This window comes from Salvelinus fontinalis, chromosome 28, assembly GCF_029448725.1.
Source record: "Salvelinus fontinalis isolate EN_2023a chromosome 28, ASM2944872v1, whole genome shotgun sequence".
In the NCBI taxonomy this organism is placed as follows: Eukaryota; Metazoa; Chordata; class Actinopteri; order Salmoniformes; family Salmonidae; genus Salvelinus; species Salvelinus fontinalis.
In genome coordinates, this window is record NC_074692.1 from 22,278,848 (window position 1) to 22,289,819 (window position 10,972).

Consider the following 10,972-nt stretch of genomic DNA (forward strand, 5'->3'; position numbering starts at 1 on the left):
GGGCTGGGGCCACACATCTCAGGGCTTGTGCGGGGAGCAGCAACAGGACACACTGGGCTCTTAAAGCGCACTATAGGCCCAGTGCGTGGTGCCGGAACTGGGGGTACCGAGCTGGAGCGGGAAGGTGCTACAGGAGGAGCAGGACTAGGAATGCACACAGGAGGCCTGGTTCGTGGGACTGTCATTACTAGACGGTTAGCACGCAACTCAGGATGAGCATGGAGAACTGACTCAGGTAACATCACCTCCCGCACACGCTCTGTCGGGTGGATGTCGTGCCTCACGCACCAACACAGCAGGTCCCTCTTTTCACTCTCCTCCAAACTCCTCAATAAATCCTTAACAGTCTCTGTATCCTTCCCATTGCTCACCTCCAATCTCCGAACCACTGGCTCTGGTTCCCTCCTTTCACACTGCTTGGTCCAAATTGGTTGAGTCATTCTGTCACGATCGTCCATGGGAGAGAGAAAAGACCAAGGCGCAGCGTGTAAAAAAATGCATCTTCTCTTTATTAAGGAGATGACCAAATGAAGCAAAACAACAAATCGAAGACCGTGAAACCAAAACCGACTAAATGCAAAACATGCAAACTTGACACAGACCTAGACACAGACTAAGACACCGACTAAGTCAATGACCCAAACAAACACATGATGCCTATGGCCGCCTAAAATATGGCTCCCAATCAGAGACAAATGAAAGACATCTGTCTCTGATTGAGAAACCACTCAGGCAACCATAGACATACCTAGAAACCCTCACTAAACCATAGACATACCTAGACATACTCACTCAACACAAAACCACACACACAAAACCCAACAACCCCTTAACCATATAATCACCCAAACACAAACCTCCCCCATGTCACACCCTGACCTAACAAAAATAATAAAGAAAACAAAGATAACTAAGGCCAGGGTGTGACATAAATACTCATCATAAAACATTTCTGAAAAATACATAGTGTACAGCAAATGAAAGACAAGCATCTTGTGATTCCAGCCAATATTTCCGATTTATTAAGTGTTTTACAGCGAAAACACAATATAGCGTTATATTAGCTTACCACAATAGCCAGAAACACAAGCCATTTCCCAGCAGCAAAAGTTAGCGATCGTAACAAACCAGTAAAAGATATATAATTTTTTACTAACCTTGATATTCTTCATCAGATGACAGTCCTATAACATCAGGTTATACATACACTTGTGTTTTGTTCGAAAATGTGCATATTTAGAGCTGAAATCAGTGGTTATACATTGTGCTAACGTAGCTACTTTTTCCCACAACGTCCGGATTTTTTTCTGACACACATATTCTGACCAAATAGCTATTCATAAACATAACTAAAAAATACATGTTGTATAGGAAATGATAGATACACTAGTTCTCAATGCAATCGCCGTGTTAGAATTCTAAAAATAACTTCATTACCACATAAGGCTTACGTTATGGCGACCGAGTGCACAAAACCTGGGCGCAAAACTAATAGTACACAGTTCGACAGATATATGAAATAACATCATAAAATGGGTCCTACTTTTGCTGATCTTCCATCAGAATGTTGTACAAGGTGTCCTTTGTCAAGAACAATCGTTGTTTGGATTTAGAACGTCCTTTTTCCCTCTTGAATTAGCAAGCGCACCAGCCAAGTGGCGCGAAGCTCTCCTTTCTGAACAAAGGCACACAACGCAACATGCCTAACGTCCCGAATAAATTTCAAAAATCTAATAAAACTATATTGAAAAAACATACTTTACGATGATATTGTCACATGTATCAAATAAAATCAAAGCCGGAGATAGTAGTCGCCTATAACGACAGCTTTTCAGAAGACAATTCCAGGTCCAATCCTGCGCCTTCCTGAAAACAGGAAATGGGTGACACGTCATTCCAAGAGGATTCATTCCACTTCAGACCAAGATAAACACTCCATTTCTTCTCTCACCGCCTCTTGACATCCAGGGGAAGGTGTATGACGTGCATGTATACTAATACGTATCATGCCCATTTATAGGCAGGACCTAGAAGAGAGCATCGATTTCAGATTTTCCACTTCCTGGTCAGGAAGTTTGTGCCAAATGAGTTCTATTTTACTCACAGATATAATTCAAACGGTTTTAGAAACTAGAGAGTGTTTTCTATCCAATAGTAATAATAATATGCATATTGTACGAGCAAGAATTGAGTACGAGGCCGAAACGGGCACCTTTTATCTGGCTACTCAATACTGTCCCTGCAGCCCAAACAGGTTAACTTCTTGCAACTATAGGGGGTGCTGTTTCGCATTAGCATAATTTGCTCTACAGATTAAACTGCCTAGTACTCAATTCTTGCTCGTACAATATGCATATTATTATTATTGGATAGAAAACACTCTCTAGTTTCTATAGCCGTTGGAATTTTGTCTCTGAGTGAAACAGAACTCAATCTACAGCACTTTTCATGATAGGGAGTCAGATTTCAGACATCTTGGCCCCTGATCTGGAGTCAGTTTAAAGGTCCGTGTAAATGCTATGGAGAAACAGACACTTCTTACGTCTTCCCCTGGATGTCAGTATGTGATGACGCTTTGAATGGAGTCGATTGCGCAATCAGTGCCTCCATAAATCACCAAATACCGGAAGTAACTTCCTTTGGCTGCCTGCGCGTGGCACGCAAAGGACATCGGACTCGCCTCCTTCCAAGCTTTAGTTTAGCCAGTAATATTTCTCCGGTCATGTATTTACTCGTTATAGGTGTTAACAGCATCATAAGGTAGTTCATTTGAACCGTTTTATAGCAATTTATATCCGTTTAGTGCGATTTTGAGGCATTGCTTTGTTGTGCACTTTGAAGCGCCGGGCACGTTTCGGGGTCCCGGTCGAACGTTAGTGGGCATTTCGACAGACAAGAGGACATATTTCGACCAAAAGAAGATTAGACCCAAGAAAGGATACATTGCCCAAGATTCTGATGGAAGATCACCTCATAGTAAGAAATATTTAACCTGTTTGGACTGCAAACCCGATGTCGGAACGAAAATGACAACAGCTGCAGGGCGCGAAATTCAAAATCTATTTTTTTTAAATATTTAACTTTCACACATTAACAAGTCCAATACAGCATTTGAAAGATAAACATCTTGTCAATCCAGCCAACATGTCCGATTTTTTTAATGTTTTACAGAGAAAACACCACATATATTTATGTTAGCTCACCACCAAATACAAAAGTGGACAGACACGTATGATTATGATTATGATGTATGAATTATGATTCAAGTAGCATGCACAAGCCAACCGAAATAACCTAAAAACAACCTAAAGAACCCAGAAAAAACTACCTCAGATGACAGTCATATAACATGTTACACAATAAATCTATGTTTTGTTCATAAAATGTGCATATTTTAGCTATAAATCAGTTTTACATTGATGCTACCATAAATGCTACAGCATAGCTACAGTCTGAAATCAGACGGGAGTAGCCAGAGAAAATACAGACACCAACGTCAACTACTAATTACACCTCCTAAAACATTTCAGAAAAACATATGGTGGATAGCTAATGAAAGACAGATATCGTGTGAATAGAGCCAATATTTCCGATTTTTTAAGTGTTTTACAGCGAAAACACAATATATCGTTATATTAGCTAACAACATAAGCTAGCATACAGCAGCATTGATTCTAGTCAAGCGCTAGCGTAGCACAGTTAGCATAGAACAGTTCGACAGATATATGAAAAAGCATCCCAAATTGGGTCCTTATCTTTGTTGATATTCCATCAGAATGTTGTAACGGGGTCCAATGTCCAGTACAGTCTTTAGTTGGGTTCCAGAACGAAATATTTCCCTCTTTGGTTAGCAAGCACCACGGCTGTGCGGCGCTAATCTTTCTGTCTTCAAAAAATTCTTCCAAAACATCACGTCTAAAGTCGAGAATAAATTGCAATAATATAATTAAAGTATATTGAAAAAACATACTTTAGGATGATTTTGTGACATGTATCAAATAATATCGTAGCAAGAGATCATATTCACCGTTATCTAGCTTCTTCCAGGAGCCGAGTCTAAATTCTGCCTCGCGCCCAGAATTTTTTTTTAAATGCGCAGGTCTCACAAGAAGGTGTGGTATTCAGTCCATGGACGAGATATTCGACTCCTTTCAATTCTCACTTCCGCATTACAACCAGATGAAGGCGTGTGACGTGTTTCTACGGTCCTAAGTGTAATGACCTTTTATAGACAAGGTCTTAAAGAGAGACATCGCATTTTGGAAATCTCAATTCTGGATAGGAAATGGGCTGTAAAAATAGTTCTGTTCAACTTAGAGCAATAATTCAAACGTTTTTAGAAACTATAGACTGTTTTCTATCCAATAATAGTAAATATATGCATATTGGAATATCAAAAATTTCTTAAGAGGCCGTTTGAAAATGTGCGCATATTTTCCAGTTTTTTCAATATTCACCCTGCAGCCTGAAGAAGTTTTAAGATGATAAATCGTTGTTTTGTAGAAAAATGTTAAACGCACGTTCCGCCATTTTGTTAGGTGTAGCTTCGCGTGGCGCAACCTGTATTGAAAAGTAAGGATAATTTAAAAAATGTAATTCCGCGATTGTATTAAGAATTAAATTGTCTATCAATCGCTGTCCACCCTATATTTTTTAGTCAAGTTTATGAGTATTTATGTATAAGACTAGATCACTGTCTAATATGGCCCACAACATTTTCTGACCAGCTGGGCTACTTTTGTCATTGTCTAACCATGATTTTGGTGGCTAAAAATGCACATTTTCGAACAAACTCTATATGTATGTTGTAATATGATGTTACAGGAGTGTCATCTGAAGAATTCTGAGAAGGTTAGTGAAAAAATTAATATATTTTGGTGATATTTACATTATCGCTCTCTTTGGCTAGAATCAAAGCTCTGGTAATGTTTGCACATGTGGTATGCTAATATAACGATTTATTGTGTTTTCGCTGTAAGACACTTAGAAAATCTGAAATATTGTCTGTATTCACAGGATCTGTGTCTTTCAATTAGTGTATGCTGTGTATTTTTACGAAATGTTTTATGATTAGTAATTAGGTAATACACGTTGCTCTGTGTATTTATTCTAGTCGAGTTGTGATGGTGGGTGCAATTGTAAACTATGATTTATACCTGAAATATGCACATTTTTGTAACAAAACCTATCCTATACCATAAATATGTTATCAGACTGTCATCTGATGAGGTTTTTTCTTGGTTAGTGGCTATCAATATCTTTATTTGGCCGAATTGGTGATAGCTACTGGTGGAGAGAGAAAATGGTGGACAAAGAAAAATGGTGTCTTTTGCTAACGTGGTTAGCTAATAGATTTACATATTTTGTCTTCCCTGTAAAACATTTTAAAAATCTGAAATGGTGGCTTTATTCACAGGATCTGTATCTTTCATTAGGTGTCTTGGACTTGTGATTTAATGATATTTAGATGCTACTATTTAATTGTGAAGCTATGCTAGCGATGCTACTCAGTGTGGGGGGGGGGGGGTGGGGGGTGCTCCCGGACCCGGGGTAGATACTCGTGAAAGGTTAAAGGCCTGAGTGGGTGGGGCTGAAGTGGGTCCTGGAGTGGCGGAGGAGTGTGTCTGGTTCTGGCTCATCTGGGATTGCTGCGGTGGTTTTGGCAACACTTTAATAGAAAACACACCCATCGTATCGGCTCCGGCTCTGTTCTGTCCTAGGGTGTAGAGACCTGCATCAGAGAGCTTAATGGATTTGATGGTTAGTAGGATTTCATCACCTTTACAGAAATAGTCCCTTCCAGAGGAATTCCAAATCATCGAGAATCTCTCCGTTTTAGACGGATCCCCAATTTTATATGGGTAGCCTCTCCTCCATTCCCAAAACTGTCCCACATTAGTTATCATATAGTCCCAATAGGGACACCACCTCCCATTACACAGATAAGTTGGTCGTTTCCTAGCATAGGACGTCAATACATTGCAACCCCCTTGAATGTGTATCGGACAGATATCCCCTATCCTCCTAGCCCCATTTCTCCATGTCCATATCTTACAGGGTTCTAAAGTTAGCACCTGAGATTCCCCTTCCTCTAAACTGAATACTACGCTCCCTGCCGCGTGGGTAACTATCCCTGACAGTATGGAGATCAACAGGAAGCTTGAGCATCCCATATCCTATGGTTGTACTTTGGCTAGGTCTTCACCTACTTGATCTAATGTTCTTCCTGGGGCTGAATCCCTGGCACAGTGAGTTCGGTGGTACCACGTGTCTTTATGCTCAGTGCTTACCCTCAGGGAATGACTCGCTACCTCTTTCACCTGGAACGGGCCTTTCCACCTGGGCTCTGTCCACTTCCTTGAATGCACGTTCACTCTCACCCAGTCTCCCACCAGGGTGTCTCTGTTCTCTTCTGTGGTTTCAACTGCAGTAGTTCGGACCTCCACCACCTGTTTGGACAGTCTTTTGACAAGAGACGTTAGAGCCTGCATATAGTCTGAGTATCTGATTTTAGCAATGTCTAGTCTAGGCAAACTCATGTTATCAGCAGGTGGACCTGGCATTCTTCTCCCTGTCAACAGTTCATGTGGTGTAAGGTGTGTGTCTGACCCTGGTGAATTTCTCATGGACATTAAAGCCAGAGGTAACGCGTCTACCCATTTTAGCTTCGTTCCTGACATTATTTTGGCCATTTTTCGTTTCAGAGTCTGGTTGGCCCTCTCCACGAGGCCCTGAGATTGGGGCCGATATACCGACCCAAACTTATGGGTGATCCCCAATGCCTGCTCGACCTCCTTCAGGTGTTCGTTCTTGAAGTGGGATCCATTGTCGGATCGGATCATTCGAGGGACCCCAAATCTTGGAATGAGATCCCTCCTTAGCCACTTGATGACTGCCTTAGCATCCTCTCTTGCAGTTGGAATGGCTTCCACCCATCTGGTGAACCTATCCACCATCACTAACAGGTATCTTTTCCCTTCAACTCGGTTGTCTTGTCCCATGTCCGTGAAGTCAATGCATACGTCTTGAAAAGGTGCATCTGGTATGGGAAAACTCCCAATCACTGCTCCCAGTGCAACCTTGTTGTTATAACCTTTGCAGATTTCACAGCTTTCTGACACTTCTCTTGTCATGTCTTGCATGTGTGGATGCCACCACACAATTTCCAGGGCCACGCTCTTCCAATCCCCATGTGCTTTGTTGTGTTCCTCCCGTATCATTGACCTGAGCAGCTTAATGGGAGCCACCGTTTTCCCATTGTGTGATCTCCAGATTCCTTGGTGATCTCTTCTGGCTCCATGTCTTTTCCACACAGTTTGTTCATACACATCTGCTGCCTCCTGTAACTGTCTCACAGTATCTATGGTTAATTCATCTTGGGTCTCTTCAGTCCGTTGTATCATCTGTTGGGTAGTATAACCACCTGCCTCCTTCGCCACTTGATCTGCCCTGTCATTTCCTTCCCTGATCTTTGTGTTTTCCTTGCTGTGTCCTTTACATTTCATGATGGCCACACTTGTCGGTAGTTGGATTGATTCAATTAATCTCTGTACCTCTTGTTTGTGCTTTATGGGTTCATTCGAGCTAGTCAGATAGCCCCTCCTCGTCCATTGTGGGCCATCAATGTGTGCAATGCCATGGGCATATGTAGTCTGTGTAGATGTTCACTCTTTTTCCTTTGCTCAGTTCCAATGCTCTCCTTAGTGCTCTGAGTTCGGCCAACTGGGTTGAGGCCTCAGATGGGTCCAATTTCTTTGCTTCTACCACTTCGTATGTTCCTGCCATTCCTCCTTGCTTCACCACTGCATAGGATGCTATGTTACCTTCTCCTGGTGTCTGTGACCTGTAACAACAGCCGTCAGTAAACAGGGTCTCTGTTGTTCCTTCCAATGGGACATTCTGTAGGTCCATTCTGACCTTTACTTGTTTTGCTGCCCTGTCCTCACAAATGTGTGGTTCCCCGTTCCCCATTCCATCAGTCATGTTGGTCACCTCTGTCACATAGGTGATGAGTCTGGCTGTTATCATTTTTGTGATATTTGATTTCCTTTTGCTCGATAGGGTGAACAGTTTAGAGCCAATAAAGGCGGTCACTCCATGATCTGTGTTGATTTCCAGAGGGTGTCTCATAACGATATGAGCAGTTTTACCAATTGCCTTTGACAGGGCAGCAATGTGTCTTGCACAATCAGTTTGGCCACATTCAATGTTGTCCAATTGTGCACTGTAGTAATGTAACACTCTTCTCTCCCCCTTTTGTTTCTGATAAAGGATGGAATGAACATACCCATCCTGTTCGGAAACATCCAACCTAAACGGGATGGTGTAATCAGGCAGGGACAGAGCCTCAGCTTGGGCAAGGGTTTGTTTCAGTGCAATGAAAGCCGCTTCTGCTTCTATGGTCCAAGTGAGCTTGGCTGTTAGGTTCCTGTTACCTGCCTCCCGGAGTATGGCCCTGAGTGGTTCAACTTTCAAACAGTATTCCGGTACATGAGTTCTGCTATACCCAGTGAGTCCAAGAAATGACAAGAGATGTTGTACAGTTGTGGGCTTTGGGTGCTCCAGGATAGAAGTCCTCTGGGCTGATGTCCTCTGGGCCTGAAACTCTTCCAGAGAGTACTCTTCCCAGAAACTGAACGGTTCTTCTACAGCATTGAACTTTTTCTCGTTTCACTTTGTATCCCTTATCGGCCACATGTTTTAGAAGGAGCTCAGTTGCCTGGAGACAGGTATCCGCAGTTGATGCGGCCAACAACAGATCATCAACGTATTGGAGAAGGGTGACCCCTTCTGGCAAGGTTAGTTCTTCCAGGTGCTCCTTTAGGATAGAATTGAAAATTCCGGGGAAGTCCCAATATCCCATTGGCATTCTGGAGTAAGTAAGACATTGATTTTGATAGGTGAAAGCAAACAGAGGCTGTGAGTCTTTATGGAGTGGGATACAGAAGAAGGCATTGGCCAGATCAATAACAGAGAACCAGTCCTGGGTTGGAGAGATGTTCTGTAGTGCCAGGTAAGGATCGGGGACAGGTCTCACGTCTGGAATTGTAACATCATTTATGGGCCTGAAATCTTGAACCATCCTCCACTTACCCGTACTTCCTTTTTTAACCGGTAAAATGGGTGTATTCCAAGGTGACGTAGTGTTGAACAGCACACTACTATTCTGTAACCCAGCAATAGTAGATTCAATTCCTCTCACCTTCTCATCACTCAAAGGGTATTGAGGCCTGTAGACAGGAAGGTGGGCAGGAGTATCTGTCCTAACCTGGATTTTAATAGGTTCCACATCCACCAGACCCACATCGTCTGAACTGGTGGTCCACAGCTTTTCAGAAATCCTTGAGAGCATGTTATCAGTGTCTGGATGATCGGTCATTTCTCTCCCATGGAAACGAGCCCGTCGTACCACTTCAAGGATTGAGGTGTCCTCTACGTTAATCCTTATTCTCCATACCTGGGTTTTCCCCCATTTGGGCCGTGGACACGTTAGAGATAATAGTTTTAGTCCATGTCAGGGTCTCAGCAAGTTTGATTGCAGGACCAAGAGAACGAGCTTCATATCCGAACCTAACCATCAGCGTAACAATCTGGCCGAGTCTGAATCCATTGCAAACCAGTTGTCACGGAGATCCACGTCACCATCCATCATTACACAGTTGGTGGCCACTCCCTCCTTGAGAACGTATAAGTGATTGCTGTGCACCGTAGGGCGTCTGTCATCCATGTCTTCAAACCATGCCTCATCGTATATTTCATCCTTGTCCATAGAGTAGTTCATTGTAACATGTGGGGGGTCATCCGGAGTTTGTATCCATGGTTTCCACTGTTGGAACGTACGACACACCCTTGGGGTGTTGGGATCACTATCCAACAGTTTTAACCAGTAGATGTAGGTTTCGTTATCCAAATCTTCTTGTGCGTCTCCTAGGTATAGCATCCTGGGTGGGTCTGAAAACTTTTCCGTCATAAGGATTGGCATCAAATCGGCTGGAGGGATGCTCGTTGCATGCATTCCTGTTCCATTACAGTATATGCTGCAGCCTAGTTTGGAGAGTAGGTCTCTTCCCATCAATCCTGTGGAACACTCTGGGTTGTACAGGAATTGATGTGTAACTTTTTGTTCATCCCAGTAGACATCCAGTGGGACAGTAAATGGCTTTCTCATAATTGTTCCCGAAACCCCTGAGAAAGTTTGCGTCTTATTAGTGAGTGGATAGTATGTTTGAACAGAAGACCAGGTACAACCGGTATCAATTAACATGTACTGTTCTTTACCTCCAATTAAGCATTTAACAATAGGTTCTTTATTGGGTGGAAGTGTGTATAATGTGGCACTGGTATTCTTTGGGGTCTCTGGGCAGCTTCATTGGTATGGACCGGGGCCTTGATACGGTCCCTGGTAATCACCCAACCATGACATGCTGGGAATGAGGTCTGCGTTGGGAAGTGAGGTAGGTCCCATGTTGCCTGGGCCTGATGCTTGTGTTTGTTGGTAAGGTACAGCATATCCCCTTCCTCCCCCTCTCTGTCCCTGCCATCCTCCTCTACCTCTTGGTGCTCCCCATTGTCCCCTCCCCCTTTGTGGTCCGTAACCCGAGCTGTACCCCCTTCCCCTAGGTGGGGCTCGTGGTCTGGGATCCATTGTATAACCTTCATTATAAGGCTGATCACATTCTCTAGCCCAGTGTCCCTGCCCCCCACAGTTGTAACAGGCCAGATCAAGTCCGCCCCTGCCTGGAGCTCTGTGAGGCCATGGTTCTGCCCACCCAGTTCCTCCATATGCATTCCTTTGTGGTGCCATCAGACCTGCTATAAACTGCACCACGGCTGCTACTGCATCACCGGTGTGTGTGTCAGCCACTGGGGGTTGTGGTGTGCTGGTGAGAGGCATCTGTCTGGCAGGCTTTTCCTCTTGTAGTTGTTTCTTCAATACCTTCTTTTGTAGTTGTTTCATTTCCTCTTCCTCCTT

The 10,972-nt window shown here is 43.3% G+C and overlaps 1 pseudogene; it reads right to left on the reverse strand.

Moving 5' to 3' along the window:
- Positions 1-6,176: 6,176 nt before the first annotated feature.
- LOC129825912 (uncharacterized) lies at positions 6,177-9,352 on the reverse strand (annotated as a pseudogene).
- Between the last annotated feature and the right edge of the window lie 1,620 nt (positions 9,353-10,972).